This window comes from Miniopterus natalensis, chromosome 8 (genome assembly GCF_054644295.1).
Source record: "Miniopterus natalensis isolate mMinNat1 chromosome 8, mMinNat1.hap1, whole genome shotgun sequence".
Classification (NCBI taxonomy): domain Eukaryota; kingdom Metazoa; phylum Chordata; class Mammalia; order Chiroptera; family Miniopteridae; genus Miniopterus; species Miniopterus natalensis.
The window spans coordinates 13,111,978-13,130,124 of record NC_142088.1 but is presented as its reverse complement, the minus strand read 5'-3'; the positions used below and the strand labels follow the sequence as shown (position 1 = coordinate 13,130,124).

Sequence of the window (18,147 nt, the reverse complement as noted above, 5' to 3'; positions counted from 1 at the left end):
TTGTGTTTTTTTAACTTTATTTTTACTTTGGTCATTCACCTTTCAGCTTAAATGCCAATTACTATGTCAAGCCTTTCCTAAAGATCTAATCTAACATACCCCCTTCATCATTTCACATAGTCTTACTACAATCATCAAGACCTAGTATTTTCTTGTTTATTTATTGGCTTATTTTCTTATGGGCTGTCTGTTCTTTCTAGAACGTAAGTTCCACAAGGATCTATAGCAGGTTTCTTCTTCCCATTCCCTGCTCTAGTTCCCTTGTCTGGCAAATAATAGGTATTTAATAAGTTTATTTAATAAATGAAGAAGAGGAAAATTTGTTGGGTCACAGTTTTCCTGTTATACAGTGAAATAATATTTGACCTAAAGAGGATTCCAGAACTCCTTTCAACATTCTGCTGTGTTTTTGTCCAATTTCTTGTTTAACAACCTGACTAGTGTTATGCAAAAACAGAAGGCAGAATAGCCTCAGGCTGTGAGCTTTTAGAGGACCGTGTCTTTGTAATTCTTTTTTTACAGTGAGGGCTTAACAAATGCTTTTCTGACTGATTGATTAATTAAGGTTTAAGCTAGAGGGAGGCTCTGACACAGTGGGACATTCCTTTGTGACCTGCTATTCCTCTCTTTCCTCCAGTTGTTTTGAACACCAGTTCTGAGTGGTAGATGAGTGTTTAGTTCCTGGAAACCTTAAAAAAAAAGAATATGAATTCACAAAAGAAATATATACAAGAATATATTTATTGGGTTGAAAAGACTACAACTTCATATTTAAACTAATCGATTTGTGGCAATGCTTTGCGAAGTGTATCTGTTACAGGAAATAACTATGATTTTAGAAACCCAAACAAATAATAAAATCTAGCATTGGTTGTCAGTTCTGTGAAGTCTCTCTCTCTGAGTGCCTGGCTGAGCTGCCAGAGGAAGCAGGGTCCTTTGCAGCTTGCAGGTCAAAGGTCTTGTGTCTACAGGTGCTAGGGTCACAACAGAATTTGACCTCAGAGCTTTCTAAGCTAAACAGATCTGACTTTTTGTCCAAAAGTAACAAGACAAAGGAGTGTAGTAGGGGGAGTGGGGCAGGGGGAGAGAGAACTAGGGGAAATTGATTAATTCATTCAGTTATTTATTCTACCACATTTATTAACCTCTTGCAAGGGCCAGCACATTGCTAAGCCCTGTAGGGCCTGGAAAGATAAATCAGATAAGGTCTCTGACCCCTCATGATGGTGCTTAACAGGGAAAGGACACAGGTGCTGGAGTTAGTTTGGGGGAAGGTAATGGGCTTGAACTGAGATATATTGGTTTTGAGAGGCCAGCAGGACATTGAGTTGGAAGCACCTGGCTGTCAGTTTACCAACTATAAACAAGACTTTTCCTAGATTTATAAATCCAACTGCCTAGCTAATGTTTCCTCCTGGACATTTTAAATTCAATGTGTCCAAAGCTGAATTTCACCCCCATGAATACTTCCCTTCTATTGTTCCCATTTTCTGTGAATGGCATTGCCATTGGCCCAAGACAAAAGCTCAGAAGCCTCCTTGCCTTCTCCTTCATTCTCCATTTCCCACTATCCCAACCTCAAGTTCTGTTGATTCCATCTCCAAAATGGCTCTTGAACCTTCTACTTCCTTCTTCTCTCTGTTTTAAGTCCCAGTCTACACTTCCATCACTCCTCATCTGGTCTCCTGTAACAGCCCCTCCTCTCAATTGTCTACCTGCCCCCACTCTGGGCTCTGCCTCCATTTTCTCCAGGTTACACAGCAGCCAGTGACCTTTAAAAATACCAATCAGATCATGCCTAAGTTTCCAGCTCACCTGTCAGCAGGCTTCGGCGGCTCCCCCTTGCTCTAAGGAAGATGGCCAGATTTCTAGCACAGTTTCCAAAACACACCAGGTCTGATCCTTCTGGCCTTACCTCCTGTTTTGACCACATGGACCTTCTTCAGCCCCACATTTGCCTTTCTTCTTCTGCAGGGCTTTTGTAAATGCTGTCTTGTATTAGGCAGAAAAATGATTCTTTTAAGATGTCTATATCTTAATCCCCAGAACATATGAATATGTTACATTACAAGGCAAAGGGGAAGTGAGCTTGTAGATGGAATTAAGGTTTCTAATGAGCTAACCTTAACAGGGGAGAGCATCCTGGATTATCTGGGTACCATTTTGTCAAGATCCCCCATCTAGGTTATAGCCTCTTTTTATAATATACACTCATAGCTTTGTCTTCCTCTCCTTTTAACTAATTTGTTATAATCCCGCTTGTGTGTGTGTTTTTATGAGATGCAGCATAGTATGATGGTCACAAGCACAGATGGACTTTGGAGCCCAATGACCTGGGTTTGAATCTTGCCTCCACATGTTTTCTGCATGATCATGTGCAAGTCACTACGCCTGTCTGTGTATGCCTTAGTTATCTTGCAGTGAAACAGGAATAATGGTAGTATCTATCCATAAAGCTGTTGTAACATAGAACTGCGTGAGTTCATAAAGTGCTTAAAGCAGAGTTTGCCCTATAGTTGGACACTTTAGCATATACCATAAATGGTGGTCACCCCCTGCAAGATTGTATCCTCTTTGAAGACAGAGACTGAGGCTACTTCTCCTCGACATTTTATTCAGTGCCTACACAAGGTTCAGTATATTATAGTAGATGCTCATTTTATACCTAGAGAATCAATCAATGAATGGATGAAATTATGGATTCAGAATTGGAGTTTGGAAGAGGAGGGGTGTGAAAATACATCTTAGAAATGACTCTTTTCCCAAGTTGTTTATGCTAAAGGCAGGATTTCTCAACTGTGGCACAACTAATTTTGGGGCTGGATAACTCTTTGGTGTGGAGGCTGCCCTGTGCATTGTAGTATGTTTAACAGCATCCCTACTAGATGCTAACAGCACCACCCCATACCACTTGTGATAACTAAAATGTATCTAGACATTGCCATATGCTGGGGGCTGGGGGGAGGGGGGAAAAACCATCCCCATTTGGGAATTTCTGGGTGCAAACTTGAGTGTGGGCAATCATGTGAGCACAGTGCTGCCCTTTACCCTTTTGTCCTGGCAGGTCCTGGAGGTACCTGCTGCACAGAACCCCCAGCAACTTATCTGCAACAGCTCAGCTGTTCAAAGTCTCTGACTGGGGAGCGTGGTTTGGCGTGAGAAAGAGGGTGGGGCTGCCCTTCTTAAAGCCACAACATCATCGTTTTCTGAAAGCAGGAAGGATTTATCTCAAAGCAGATAGTTCTTGAACTTTCCAGAAGACAGATTTCCATGTTAATCTAAATGCCAGAAAGATCTGAATAAATGGGATAAAATGTTGGATAAACAGCTGACCTTGACCTTTGGCTTCCTTCATATCAGCTTGGAAATAAAAGGAACCCATTTATCTTTCTTCCTCCCCATGAAGTGGTTCTCTTTAAATTCTGTTTATTCTCAGAAAAGGGTTACTTGGGTAGGTCCTAGCAGATAAACATAGAAATTTCCTGAATTGAGGACAGAAATGGGTGACTGAAGGGAGTAGTGAGAACCTCCATTCCAGAGAGTTTAATAAAAGGATTGGAGTGTCCTCCCAATGGATTAGAATTGATAGAGGTGAGGATTAGTCTGGGGAGTCTCTGCTTGCATATGGCTGGGAGGTTCAGCAGGATAGGGCAATGCCAACCTTTAGGGACTGAAGACCCACATTCCTCTTCAGACCACTTCTTACACTGTGACCTGCAGGTCCTTACTCAGTAAAAAAAAAGAAATCTGAAAACAGAGTTTAAGTGGAAAGCAAGAGAATTCTGACCTCTCTTCTAAAAGGAGTTCTCATGGGGGGAGAGAGGGGAGTAAACCCAGAGCAAAGTCAAAGGTGCCCCAAAGAACCACAGGAAAAACCAGTTTCTCCACTTTCTGAGGCAGCTGGAAGAATGGAGAGATAAGCTGAAGTCACCCAAGCAGCTTGGAAGAAAGGGAGCCCACACATAGAGCTGAGCCTATTTTTAAAGTGGAAGTGGAGCCAAGTTAACACTGTGCCCCCAAGAGAGACCTGGTGACAGGTCACTGTCATCAGGGATCATTCTCATAAACTGTGTTTATCACTGTTCCAAGGAATCCAATGGAAGTCAGCAATGCAGGAACTAATCTCATTCACAGATCTGTGTTTTACAGGTACTTTCATGTGACAAACCCAGTTAGGGTTTGTTGATGCAGTTTTTCTGTCCTGGCAAATCGGTTCATTGTGGGCACTGGAGGGTGGAGAGGGCATGTGTGCGAGCCCTTGGACAGGTGCCAGGAAGAAGAAAAGGAAGAGCTGGATCCAGTGATAGAGGGAATGTGGTAGGATGGTGACCATGATCTCAAAGGTGGGACTGAGGAGACACAGGTGAGGGGACATTTGGGCAGAGAAGCAGGAATGTGGCCGGGCTGATAGACTGCGCGGGATGTGGAAGAAAACCCACGCAGACATGGGGAGAATTAGCAGACTCTACAGAAACAGTGGATCTGGCCAGGAATTCATTTTTATTTTTTCATCAATGTTATAATAAAATGATGTTGAACAAACCGACAGTACTCGAGGACCTGCTGTACTTGCCCCTGTCAGACCTCACTTGGAATATATGATTTACTTCTGGCACCACATTTTAAGAGAAACACATTTAGACATTTATAAACTTGGTTGAGAGCGGAGTTGGAGGTGACTGAAAAGTTATCAGGTATGTGGGAGGAGACCCAGAGTTTGTAGACCACTCTATCCTCTCCAAAGCCTGTTTATTTTTATTGCTTGATTGTTTTTGTGACACCAAAGTCAGATGCTCCCAAAATGTCTGTTGGAAGTGCTGAGACACATTTTTTGGATTTGGAAATTCAGAGGTCACAGGTGAACTTAGAACTGTTAGTAGAAAGAAGATGAAGGGGTTTGGGGGAGAGCAGAAACCAGGTTGCAGCATATCGATGAGAATATGGAAGTGTGATCAGATTCAAGTAAACTCTGTGATCTTTTCTAAATCTGTAACTTTATCTTCTGTTCTCACAATTATTTACTTCTCCTTTAAACCCAACTCTTGAGGGCCTTTAGCATTTGCTTTTGTCAAGGGGACTCCGTAGCATCTAGGACTGAATAACTTTTTTTCCCCTCCCTACAGGTTGGTCCTGAACTCCCACCTACTAGGTCTGGCTTCAGGTTACTTGACCAAATTTTATTCTTCAAAGCACTCTCCCAAGAATTAAGGATGTTGAATATGACTTGTCCTCTATCACATCTTTGTATATGTACTGTCACAAGATTTCCTTAGGTAGCCATAAAAACTGATCATGTCAAATTAAAGATTGCTCTCTAGACCCATATTTTTTCTCACAGGTTAAGTTTTAACATGGTCTGAACAAGGTTTCATTAAAGCGAGACCTTGGTCTTTTATTGTCATAAGTTTCTTCAATTCCTGGATAACTTTGATTCATGATCTCGAAGACAGAAATGTTTTCTTGTACTCTGGCTCCTTTGTCCTAATCTTTCTTTTTCCTTCTCTCCTTCACTTTTTTTCTTACCATTTAGATACATTCTAACTTCCATTAGCCCCCCAAAATCTTTAAAAAATAGGTACATGTACCATGTAAAAATGTTATCATTGTAGGGGAGAAACACCATCAGTAATATAGATCTTTTATTCCTTTCTTAGGTCTAACCACAGTTATTGGGCTTTGGGGTAAGTCCTCTATACCCTTGCTACTCAAAATGAGGTCTGAGGAATGTCAGCATCCATACCCTTGGAGGGCTCCTTTGAAATGCAGAATCTCAGCCCCATCCTTGACTCACTAATTTCAGAATTTGCATTGCAATAAGTTCTTTAGATGATTCCTATCCACATTAAAGTTTCAGAAGTGCTTCTGCTCTTTACCAATAGCTTCCAAACATTTTAAATTGTTCACTTCCATCTGTAAAAATGATTTTGAGTACATGCCTTTAATATACGTATATATGAATTATATACGTGCTTTTCTATCAATATTAAATATCAGTAAAACTTCTTATAGACAACATATTCATTGGATCTTGTTTTATAATCCACTCTGACAGTCTCTGTCTCTTAAGTGGTATATTTACCTCTAAAGTGATTATTGATATAGTTGGACTATCTACCTTATTTACAACTGTATTCCAGTTATTATTCTTGTTTTCCGTACTCTTTTCCTGCTTTCTCTGTTTTTAACTAAGCATTTTATAGATTCCATTTTCTCTTTTGTCTTAGCATATCGGTTATACTCTAAACAAATTCTTTTAGGGGTCGCCCTGGAATTTGCGATACACATTTATAACTAATCCAAGTCCACTTTCAAATGGCACTATACCAAACCATGGGTCATACCAGTACTTAATAATAATAATGGAATAGTCCCAATTCTTTCTCCCCTCCCTTATAACATCGCTATCATTTACTTCACTTATCTATAAGCTATAATTACTGAACATAGTGTTGATATTATTTTGAACAAGTTGCTGTCTGTTAGATCAATTAAGAATAAGAAAAATTAAAGATTTTATTTTGTCTACATTTATTTTTTTCCTAATGCTCTTTTTCCCCCCTTCTTTATGTAGATCAAAGTTGAATAGAGCATACCTTGTAGATTACTGCCTCCTGACCAAGCATTCTCAACTTCACTGCACACTATAGAATTCTGGAAGTTAAAAGCAAAGGAAAAAACAAAAACACATGTCTAGGTCTCACCCCAGACCAATTATATCCGGATCTGGGAGGGCATTTTATGTTTCAGAACCTCCCTATGTTATTATAATGTGCAGTTAGGGATGAGAACCTGTGTTGGGGAGGGGACTTTCTGATGTACAATTTGAATCTGTTTTGCTTACAGTGGAAACTCATTCACTCATATTTGTTTTTTAGTATAAGTAGAATGTTGTTATCAATTTTTATATTCCAAACTGACAGAGAGTTGGAGTTTTAGCTATTAGAATAATAGCTGCAAAGTAATTTATGGTACACAAATCACATCCCATATATCACTCATTTAAGCCTCACCACAGTGCTGTGAAGTAGGCATTATCTTAACTTCATAAATGAAGGAGTAAATGCTCAGAGAGTGTAAATCACTCTCCTGAATTCTCAGAGATAAGGAGGGGCAGAAAGGAAAATGACTTTTAGGTCTGTAACTCCATGTGCTATGTTTTCCACTGCCCGACACTGCCTAGCTTTCTAATTTTATGAACCAATTTCCTTCCATTTCTCCCTGAGATAACCAGCCCATTTGGTTCTATGCCTCTGAGGGGCTTAATGTCAGCATCACTCCCATGTCTTTTGAACTAAATAGCTAGTTAAAAACTATTACCAGTCCATTAAACTAGCCACCTGGTTGCCATGTTGCCTGGATTACATCTCACTTCAGACTGTGGGCATATGTGAGCCATCAGCATGAAACCTTTGCCATTCCCTAATTATCCAGGTTTGTTATTGATCAATCATACTCTTGATTTTCTTCATTGTGGGTATGTTTGTGTGTGTGTGTGTCTGAGTTACTGTGTGTGTGTATGTGCCCTTATTTCCCTTAAAAGGAAGGCAAATTTTAAGAAAAAATAAACACACAAAAACAGAGTAAGAAAATTTACTAATTTATTATTAAGGAACTTGAGAACTAGAATGAGGAAATAGAGTGTGGGGGTCTGATGTCATTAGAAAACCCACAAAGGCCTAAGTAAGGAATAAATATATTCACTGAAATAAAACATGGCATCCTTTCTAAGTCTGTCTTTGTGAAAGATAATTTACATGTCTTCCTGGTACAGTATATCCATTTAATTCCCATTTCTTTCCTTTGTTTGCGAGAACTTTTCAGGATTTCACTCCCCTGCTGTTTTAATGACAGGCTTGACAATCATTTTGCTTTGCTGCTGGTAATGAGCATGCTAAAAGGCGGGTTTTCTGCATCTGCTCCCCACACAAATGGCCAATGTGATTTTGCAACTGGGGATGCTAACTGCAGCCTCTTGAAGCACAGTGGGCCCAGGGAGACCTGCTAAGTTGGGATGTTTGCCTGCTTCAGTTAACATGTATGGAGCTTGCTTAGAACAACTCAGTAGGTTTTTCACAAGCCTTCTTCTGGACACATGGTATTTCAAAGGCTTAGCTCTGTTGAAGCTTATGCTCCACCCATCAGCTCCCTTCTTCCCAATGCTCACTACGGGAAGACTCTAGGAGGAGATTTCAAATTGCCCTAGATGGACATAAAGTTTCTGTTAAGCGAGATACGCTAGTTCTAAAGATCCTCTCTACAGTGTTATAGCTATGGTTAATAAAACTATATCGTACACTTGAAAATTTGTTAAGAGGGTAGATCTGAGGTTAAGTGTTCTTACCACCATGAAATAAAATTTAAAGAACAAAACAAAATGTACTTTACCCTCAACTTCTGTTCTCTCTTTTATGGTTTCATCACATAATTCTAATTTTCCTTTAACAATTTTACCTCCTTTATCTATTTTTCACAAAAACTAACCATTTTTTCTGATTTTCCATGAGAGAGAAACTCACAGTTTAGGACTACTGGAACGGAAGACCTCATGATTGAGGAAAGCATAGATCCATGTACCGCATATTCAAATACTGCTTTAAGGGGCACTGGAGGTTTAGAGATGATTAGTTTCAGCCAGTTATTAAAAAAAAAAAAAAAATCAGCACTTGGTAAAATGTTACCAAATATTTCCTTGTGATTTAAACTTTTCTGTAGACGTCTACACCTCTATGTCTTAAGTAGAATTGTTAGACTACATCACATCACAAAATGTAGTCCAATTACTTGCAAAAATATAATATTTTGAGATTTTTAAAGATTCAAAACAAGAAAGGTTGATACTTTGAATAAAGATTAAATGAATAAGTCCATGCTTGACCTTATAATGATGTTTACATATCTTATTGGTAAAAAGTAGGGAAAAGAACATAGTGCAAAGAAAAAAAGATGGTCTTGTGATTCGGGCCTCACCAGCTGAACACGGGATGGGTCCTTGGATCTTCTCTGGCATCGGTTTACTTATTTGTAGAATGAGAGAGTCGAGTCGGGCACCATGATCCCTTGAATCCATAAGTCTCCAAGATCTGGGATTTGAGGGAAAAGTTGAAAAAAGCTTAACAATGGGTTTTGTATCCTCTGGTCCTTCCTGCTTTTCTCTTACTGCATCTGAGAGGGAGCATCATTAAATAGAAGGATCTGAACTGGCTAAAGGAGAGGTCAGTTTTATATGGAGAGTTCCTTTCACCTTCTCTGCTACTTGACTTTTCATGCCATGGGTCCTGAGCCCCTTCTGTCCAGCCTCTGAGTGGGGCCTGCTCTCTAGAGCACACCCCCTCATGTCGGCACCATGTTGGCTGAGGGCCGCTAGAGCAGCTGCTGCCCAGGAGGGCTCTGCTCATGCCCTAAGCTGACACATGACAACTTCTATTAGGCTGATGTCCTCCATGGGAAGCCAATGGGCCTTACCAGCCATCTCCCTTCTGTTTCCCCATCTGCTGGCTCCTGGGGAGGTGGTGACAGGGCTTAGGTTAAGAGTGCATCTGGAGCGACGATATGGCCCAGAGCTGGAGTGCTTGTACTCTCTCTCTCTTTGTCACATGCTGGCTGGCAGGGGTAGAACCTGTTCCCTAGGAGAAGATGGAGTGACTCAGGCTAGCCTGGCCCCTGCTGAGGGATCCAGTCACCTCCTACCATCCCTGCCAAGAGTCTCGCACGGAAATCATATTTTCAGCTTGGGTTAAACATGACCAGGTGTTTTTACAGAAGGTGGTGCCAGAGGATTCTTGGTGTGTCTTTTGCACTTGTTTGAATGTTGTGGCTTTTTAATGTTTGTTTTGATTGTGATGTATGAGAGTGTGTGTGTGCATGTGTACATGAGTGTTACCGGTCTCTTCCCAGGATCTCTCCTATATGTTCCTATACATGGGACAGGAAGAGCGACCACACATGTTGGGTGAGGCTGGGGCAGGACAGGGCTGGGGGCCCTGGGAAGGGCCAGGACATGTGTTCTGCTGGTTAATGCATTGGGCTGGCAAGGTGAGAGGCTGCTGTGCTGGGACTCCCTTTCTCAGCCAGAGGTCCCACAGACTCCTAGACGCTACAGCTTGAAAGGAGGGGTCTGAGAGATGACATGGTTCAACTTTTTCATTTTCTGAGGATGAAAATGGGGCCCAGAGAGAGAGGTAGTGGCTTGTGAAAGGCACATGTAATTGGTAACAGGAACTGAAACAGAAAAATCTAGGCTCTGTGGTCCCAGGATTGATGGCCAGGAAGTGCCTGCTAATTGAGTGAACAAATCAGCGTGGCCTTCTGCATCCCAAATCTATGTCTATATGATGCTGCCTTTCCCACCAGAAAGACGCAAAGATCTCTTATGGTTAGGGTGACCATATGTCTATTTCTTCTTATTTTTATTTCTCAAAAGTGTACCAGTTTAGGCAATAAATCATACGGTCTCTTCCTAGAATTTTCTCATCTTTCTAAAATGCTTCTTTTTCAAACATATATACTCCTGGAGAAAAGAGTTGCCACTGGGACTGCCAGCTCCAAGCTTCATGGAAGACTCTGATGGGTTTCTGGTTGCAGGTAGCAGGAGACCTAGAGGACATGCGCATGAACTACGCTAACCAAGACTGGGGTCAGCCTAACAAAGGGTTTCAAAAGCAATTCTCTAGAATTCGTTTTCCTCATCTGTAAAATGAAGGAATTGTACTGGGTGATTCCTAAGGCTCCTGACAGCTTGAAAATCTTCATATGTAAGTTAATTTCAGTGGGGACCCTCCTTTCCTCCGTATTTGCCCCTCTTCTCTAGCTTCCGCATTGATGTGATTAGGGGCACATCTGATGGCACCTTAGCGTTTGTACCCAGATGCCCCTTTCGAGAGATAGCAGTTTTACAGCCAGGAGTGCAGCTGCCTACCCCCACCCTCCCCATCTTTCTTCTGGTTCCCAATTGCACTGGGTTTGAGGAGATCCCAAGGGCACATGGAGAGGCTGGACTCCCATTTCCAAGTAGAGGACACCTAGCCCTTTGTTCCTTTTGTCACCTTGCTTGCAAGAAAAATTTGGGGTTCCCTGGAAGGAGAGGCATGACTGCAGGGTGAGCTGCCAACTTCCCAGTACAATGCTGTTCTTTAAATCGTGCTACCTCAGAAAGAGGGGTGCTGAAGAGGTCCCTGTCTTTTAGGCCCTTGGACTGATTTGATGCCTGATCTTGGGAGAACACGGTCTCCCAGAGGCAGCTTGTTCTTAAAGATATCTGATGTGTAAGGCATTGTTTTATCTTTCCAAACAGGGAGAAGCTGCTTCCAGCTGTGCTTATTGAGACTGTGGAATATGATGGGGCTCACTGAATGGCAGTTGAGTCAGCCTGCCTGGGCCCCAATCCTAGCTGCTTCACTTTCAGCAAGTTTCTCTCTTAATCTCCTTGATTTTCAGCTTTCTCATTTGCAAAGGGTGGAGGGGATAAAAACAGCTATCCTCAAAGGACTATTTTGAGGATTAAATGAGATAATCCCCACCACAAGCAGAATACAGTGCCTATAGTGATAGATGCTTTGTAATCATAGTGAACACATTGGACTTTTGGTACTTAAAGTTCCTTGATTCCTTGAAAGGGGCCCATGGCTTAATAGATGAGACATAAACCCATTCTATGCACTTAGCAGGCAGGGCTTGGGCACTAAGTCAGTATGGCAGGAGGAGAAAGAATTCTGCAAGTCAGCTTTGGGGATGCTGCTGTCATCAATGAGTCATCATTAGTGGGCTTCAGGAGGTCCTCAGGCAAACTTGGCCTTGTGGGTGGTTCTCATGTTCCCCTTTCAATGTCAAAGGAGAGGGACTGGGGGAGGCTGTGAGTGACTATCCAGTTCTTATTATTCTGATGTGTTTATGGCAGTAAGTAAAATTTGTTGGTCATTTACAAACTTTGCTTTCATTCTTGTACATTCAGCAAGGCTGTGCATGGTCCAGAAAGAATTTGGCACAAGCAGGAGCTCGTTTTATTGACTTAGGAGACTCCTAAGAGGAAGGCAAGGAGAGAAGTGGCAGGTGAGGCTGATGGACTACAGGTGATCTATATCGGCACCTGTGCCAACCTTGAGGATCCCAACTACATTCTCCTCCAGGACATAGTCATGGGAATGGAAGACTAGGGTCAGAATTGACCCACTCCTCTCGATGATGTTTTGAATCTCAGCTACTTCTGGAGTCTAAATATTCTCACCTCTCATTTTCCCTGATGCATCCACAGTCTTAATAAAGTCTGGCTCCCTAAAAAAAAACTCAGTCCACAGAGGACATTGGTAGGATAATTGTTTATAGGTTGGAGTATAAAGGAAGTCACTTCTGGTGGCTCTTGTCCATTCTACCCTTATACGATTCTGACAATGCGTTTTTTTGTTGGTTAAAGGAAGGATTTGTTTTACCCCCAAATAACCCAAGGTACTATGGGGCAAGGCTTAAGAGCAGTTCAAAACTTAATGTAAAACAGACCTGGGCCTGATCTTTACTCTGAAACAGGACAGCTGTGGACAGTGAGCCTGAGTTCTGTCTGCTACATAATAAGAATAATAACTTTCATGGAAGTCTGCTGGGAAAAGCCAACAAGATAATGTGTTAGGTGCTACGCAGAGTGTCAAATTCAGTTTCAGATAACCTCCTTGTTCTCTCTTTTCTTAATTCTTGTAGTTTTCTGTCTCCATCAGGATCATAGTCCATGGTCAAAAAAGCACCACAGGGCAAGTCAATAAGAGAATGAGCCATGTGGAAGGGGCAGCAGAGCATGACCTTCTCATGTTTGAAGTAGACACTGGTGATCTACCCGATTAAAAGGAAGTCATCTAACCAAGGCATCTAAGGGACCAGGTTCTCCACATGTAAATTACATAAAGGTTATTAGAGAGATAAGCCTAGGAAAGCTGTTCTCTGGTATCAGTGAAACCAGGAACAAATAAAAAGGGACAGAGCTTCAGGGGAACAGATGAAGGTTAGAATCCAGAGAGCTTTCCTGATAGGGGAAGAAGGTCAAATATGGGCATGGATGTGATCAGAAGAAATAGTATCCTTTTCAGGAAGAGTATCATAATTGGAATTTCATGTATGTGGGCTGAGAAGAGGGTTTTCCATAAGGAGGTGGGGATGGGTGATTTTCCAAGGCCCTTGGCCACCTGAGGAATCTGTCACCCACTCTTCAAAAGCACCAGGTTATGGCTCTTGTCAACTGCAAAACCATCTCAACTCATTGACTTTGCAGATAGGACAGAGGTCCCAGAGGCCTCATGCACAGAAAGTGGCACAGGCTGAACCCACTAAAAGGCACATCCTGTGACTTCCAGACTAGTGCTATGTGGAAGGCAGCATCTAAGGTGGACCCCATGGTCCCTGCCTCCAGACAGTCACACCCTTGTGTAAACCCCTGGCTTTGGACATGGACTTATTGATTTGTTTCAAGTGAATAAAATATAGCAGAAGGAACTGGATGCTGCTCCTAAAATTAGGTTACAAAAAAACTGAGGTTTCTGTTTTGGGCACCTTCTCTCTCTCTCTCTCTCTCTTTCTCTCTCTCTTTCTCATCTCTCTCCTTTGTACTCTCTTTAGGCATTCAATAAAGATGTGCTGATTGATACAGAAATTATTCCATCTATAAACTGGAACTTGGTATGGTAGAGTAAAAACGATTCAGGACTAGATTCCATCTCTGCAGTGGAGGTTGCTAGACTTAGATGCTCAGTAAGCAATGATATTCTTTGGATCTGGGATTCCATGGACAGCAACATTCACTTGCACACAGTTTACTTCAGTTTCTCCATTCCCACTCTAAGTATGTAAAGTCATCCAAAATCTAAGCTGCTCTTCTCATACATGGTATCCCAACTATTTGCTCAGTAGCCAGAATAATCAAAGAAACCCAGTCTTTGCCATGACTGAATGAGGGAGAAAGGCTGGGGGCTAAGTTCACCAGCTGGGAGAGCCATGGTTAGTCTTTTGGCTTTGTGCTCACCCTGAATGACAAAGCACCAGCAACTGTGGGCTGCCCCCAGGCATCTGACCTTTTCATCCCTGGGAGTCCATGGTCTTAAGGGGAAGAATAGCCCTCTGTTCTTAGTGGACTCTGCTGAGCTAAGCTGGGCTGGGGAAGGGGGGTTTGTAAAAGCTGTGGGGTGAGCAAGGGTCCTCTAAAGGTCAACCTGTCCATTCTCCTGCCTCCAGGAACGCAGCTAATCATCAACTTAATAGGTCAGAGAGGCAATGAGAAGGTGAGTCTGACTTTTATTTAGGACAGGCAGGAAGCAAGATACTTCATGTCCCCAACAGTCAGTTCTTCATGCCTTTATTTTCATCCAGATGGTTCCTTGGTTTCAGGCCATGTCTTCTTATTCTGTCTGAGGTTCAGTTGATTCTGGAGACTAAAGCCTTAGTACCTATTAAATGATTGCATTTAGCCTCTGCTACACTCACATTCCTTTGAATTTCTGTTCACCTTAAAGATTTGCATTAAAAATAGAATTTACCTTACTGATGTCTGGGAAAGGTAGATGGTGGGAAGGTAATAACAAAGAAGTCAGTAATTGCAGGAACTTTCAGTGCTATGAGGGTCCTTTGATTTTAAGCATCATTGTCTGCAATGTGAGGAGTTTGGATGATTACATAAACTCCAAGAACACAAGCCATCTAGAGAAGATCACCCAGGTTAGGGTAGATCAGAGCTCAATACCTGGACTTTTGTCTTTCTGTCTCTTGTTGGTCTTTTCAATGATTTGAGTTTCATAGGCCTGAATCACTATATAGGATATGACCACTTGCTTTTCCAGAGAGAAAAGCAGAAAAAAAAACCCCATCCCCTTTCTGAAAAATAAAGGGGAGTAAAAAAAACACCCCAAAACTCTTTTGATTTATTAAACAGGCTGTTACAAGGCTTCTTGGACTTCAAATAGCTCTTACCAAATAACATTTTGATGAGTTATGAGTAAATGAATCAGAAGCATATGGATACAATTTCCTTGAAAATACACAAGGGTTTCAGAATCAAGGAGAGCCACCCTCACCCTCAGTCCAGCCATCCACTTTTAGCTCTTGGCCTGGATGTTGGGAACTCACCTCCCCACCATGGGTTCATTGATGGGATTGCTCACCCACTGGCCACCCAGCTTCTCCCCTAAAATTTCTTCTCATCTCCTGTGGTTTAGTGGCCAAGTGGCTGGGATGGGCTGAGAGAGGAGAGGTCAACTGGTGAGAGAGATGAATGAGAAAAAGAAGGGAAGTCCAGAGAGCAGGCAACCCAAGTGCTTAGAAGACAGACCATGTGCTATGTGCAGGGAAGGACAGCATTTTTGGCTATAGGCTGCCTTCAAATTTGGGGCTCTTTGGAAAGCAGCTCAAGATGTTTCTTTTCTTTCTAAGCAAGACAAAGTTCTCTTGACCCAAGCTCAGTGTTTTGTGATTTCCAGGTTGCCAGGGTTTTCTGGAGCTTGCTCCTAGGTCTTTGAAGGGTCTGGGACAGGCAATGCCAAACTCACCAAGATGAGGCACTTATAATGGAAATCATGCCTTGGGATTGACTTGGCCTCTCGGAGCACCTTCTCCTTGCCTTAGACAAAATCACTCTGCCTTCCTGTGCCAGGTAAAAATGGTCCAGGGCAGATGAAATGATACCTTTGTGTATCTGGAGTTCTGCAGCCAACAGAGCTTCCTGATGAACAGTCTTAGAGCTGAGCAATGGTCCATTTCCCTTTCCCTTTTAAGAAGTTCTCCATATCTCTGGTGGTTGGCTGTTTCCCTGGCATAGCCAAAAGGGGTATATAGTAACAGACTTCATTAGGAGGGTATGAATAACCCCCATATTTTATTCTTTGAGTCTCATACTATCTTAATTTATGTTTTCTCAAAGCATACCTTGAATCAAGGATTTGAGTGCAAGAATTGATTTATGAGGTGATTCCAGGAAGCATGGTAAGGAAGGGGAAAATTGGGACAGGGAAGGGAAGAAAGTCAATAAAGGCTGTGTGTTAATGAGCAGATTGCTAGTGTAGGCAACTGCACTCAGTCCTATTGGGGACCCTCTGAGAAGTGCTCACCTCATGAAGAAGCCAGGAGTTTATCAACTAACTGCCAACCCTCAGTGGTTGCTCCTGGAGCTGTGAGTTCCAGTACTTTCATCCTACTCCAGGTTTGGGCAAATCATGTTTCTTAATCCAAAGGGGAAAAAACCTGGGGCAGAGAGGTGATGGTGGTAGAAGTGGGAAACAGTTGGAGTATAGGTAGTCTCCTGCAAATACTATGGATGTAGATGGGGAGAAGGGAGCAAAATAAAGCAGGTGCCCACAGCACATTTGTTTGTGGGTACCAGAGGGTTGAAGGTGTATATGTGTGTTTGCACCATCTGCCAGGCTGTTGCTGTCTGCCCCAGGTGGACGTGCTCACAGGCCCCAAGGATCCACTGCACAACAAAGCAGGGACTGAGCTTTCCCTCCTGTCTTGGCTTTCAGCATGTCAAGTCTGGCACAATCATCCAAAACCTTGGTTTGGTGTCTTACTATTTTCCCTCTCTCCCTTCCTAGGAACACTGGTCAATTCCAGAACCAAGCTGCTGCTCTAAGAGTTCGGAGGAAAGGAAGAGTGCAATCAAACGACCCTCCTCCCTCTCATGGGATCAATAGTAATATGCCAAGGGCTGTAACAGATGTTCTTCATGTTTGGAGAAGTCAGGTAAGGGAAGAGATGGGACGGCCAGGGTAGATGCTGGGAAATTGAAAGATTGTATCTATGAAGAGGACTCTGTCGAGATTTGATGGCTTCTGAGGTGCCTTCTTGCCCTACAAGTATAAAGGTTGTCAATCATGCAACACTGAAGTCCTGCTTTAAGGCTGTCATGTTGATCCACTTTTTACTCTTTCATTACTGTATCATGCTCCTTTGCCTTATAAAAATTATAGCTTTCAAAGGCCAAAGGCAATCTCACCCCTCTTCATGAATGTGATTGAGCTGGGTGGGCAGATTGGCAGTGGGTCCAGAGGATTTCCATGAGAGTGAGGAGCAGCCTTTTGGCTCTGGGCCATTGGAACAAAGCAGAAAAAGGAAGTAGAAAAGAGATAACCAGGAGAAGGGTGTGAGAAGAAGGAATCATGCCTTGGCCACCTTCTCTCTCCTTCCCAGATGATTCATGCCGTCATCACTTCCCATCTCGGATCTCTGGGCTCATGGCCATCCCAGAGCCTTTCCTGCACAGCTTGGCTCATAACAGCTGACAACTGACAGATGTCTCCTTCAGGAACTGCGACCTCTTCACACCCATCCCAGGGCTGCCACTCCCTTCCTTCCAGGCTCATGCAAAGAAGTGGACTTCACAGTGCTTCCCAGAGCCCGCCACTCCAGCACTGGGCTTCCTTCCTCTCAGCTCCTGCCTCTCACTTGTCATCATCCACCCCCACAGTGGCTGCCCCTCCTTTCCCTGGGAAAGTCCTCTTGCCTCCTGCAGTTCCTTCAGTACCACTGACTCTCAAAATCTTGGCTGTGACTCTCCAGTCACCTATCTGTGGGTGCTTCTTCACTTCCTGTCAGGAGGCTCTCTTAACCTCCTCACTCCGTCTTCCTTTCACTGCGATGATTTGGTTAGGGGGGTGATGCATGCTTTCAGGGGGCTTCTTCAATTGTCGAATGCCCACACTCTACCTGCCACTCCATGCCCACCCTATCTAGGCCCTTTCCTTGGTACCCCCTGCTCCCCTGATGGTAATAGTCTCTTTCTGCATCTTAGGGTGGTCCTGAGAACCAAATGAGAGGTGCATTGTCAATTCTAAAATCTCCAGAAATTTTTAAGAAATGATTAAATCCACCTTTATAGAAAAGAAAATGGAAGTTTTGCAAAGCTGGCCTGTTCTGGGTGGCCCCACAACTAAGCCCTGTCTCATCAGAGCTGCTCACGCCTAACTGAGCTTAGAATAACTGAAGGAGCTGGATAAAGTGCAGATTCCTGGGACCTCCTCATAAACTCTGACCGGTGGGTCTGAGAAATCTAGATTTAAAACACAGATTCTGACGTAGGAGGCCCTGTTAAAAAAAAGACCACCCACTGAGGGGGTCCGATTCTTGGCCTGTGGTCTGACCATCATTCACTCATACCTACATCATCTTTTTGCTGGATCCCACCAAGAG

The 18,147-nt window shown here is 42.9% G+C and overlaps 1 long non-coding RNA gene across 1 annotated transcript in view; it reads left to right on the top strand.

The window, feature by feature from the left end:
• The window catches only part of LOC107524747 (uncharacterized), a 138,886-nt gene extending 121,672 nt beyond the window's left edge, over positions 1–17,214 (top strand). Inside the window, exons 2-4 of the long non-coding RNA XR_001602004.2 lie at positions 15,884–15,945; positions 16,554–16,701; positions 17,149–17,214. This is a non-coding gene — a long non-coding RNA (uncharacterized LOC107524747). The remainder of the gene's footprint in view (positions 1–15,883; positions 15,946–16,553; positions 16,702–17,148) is intronic.
• The last annotated feature ends 933 nt before the right edge of the window (positions 17,215–18,147 follow it).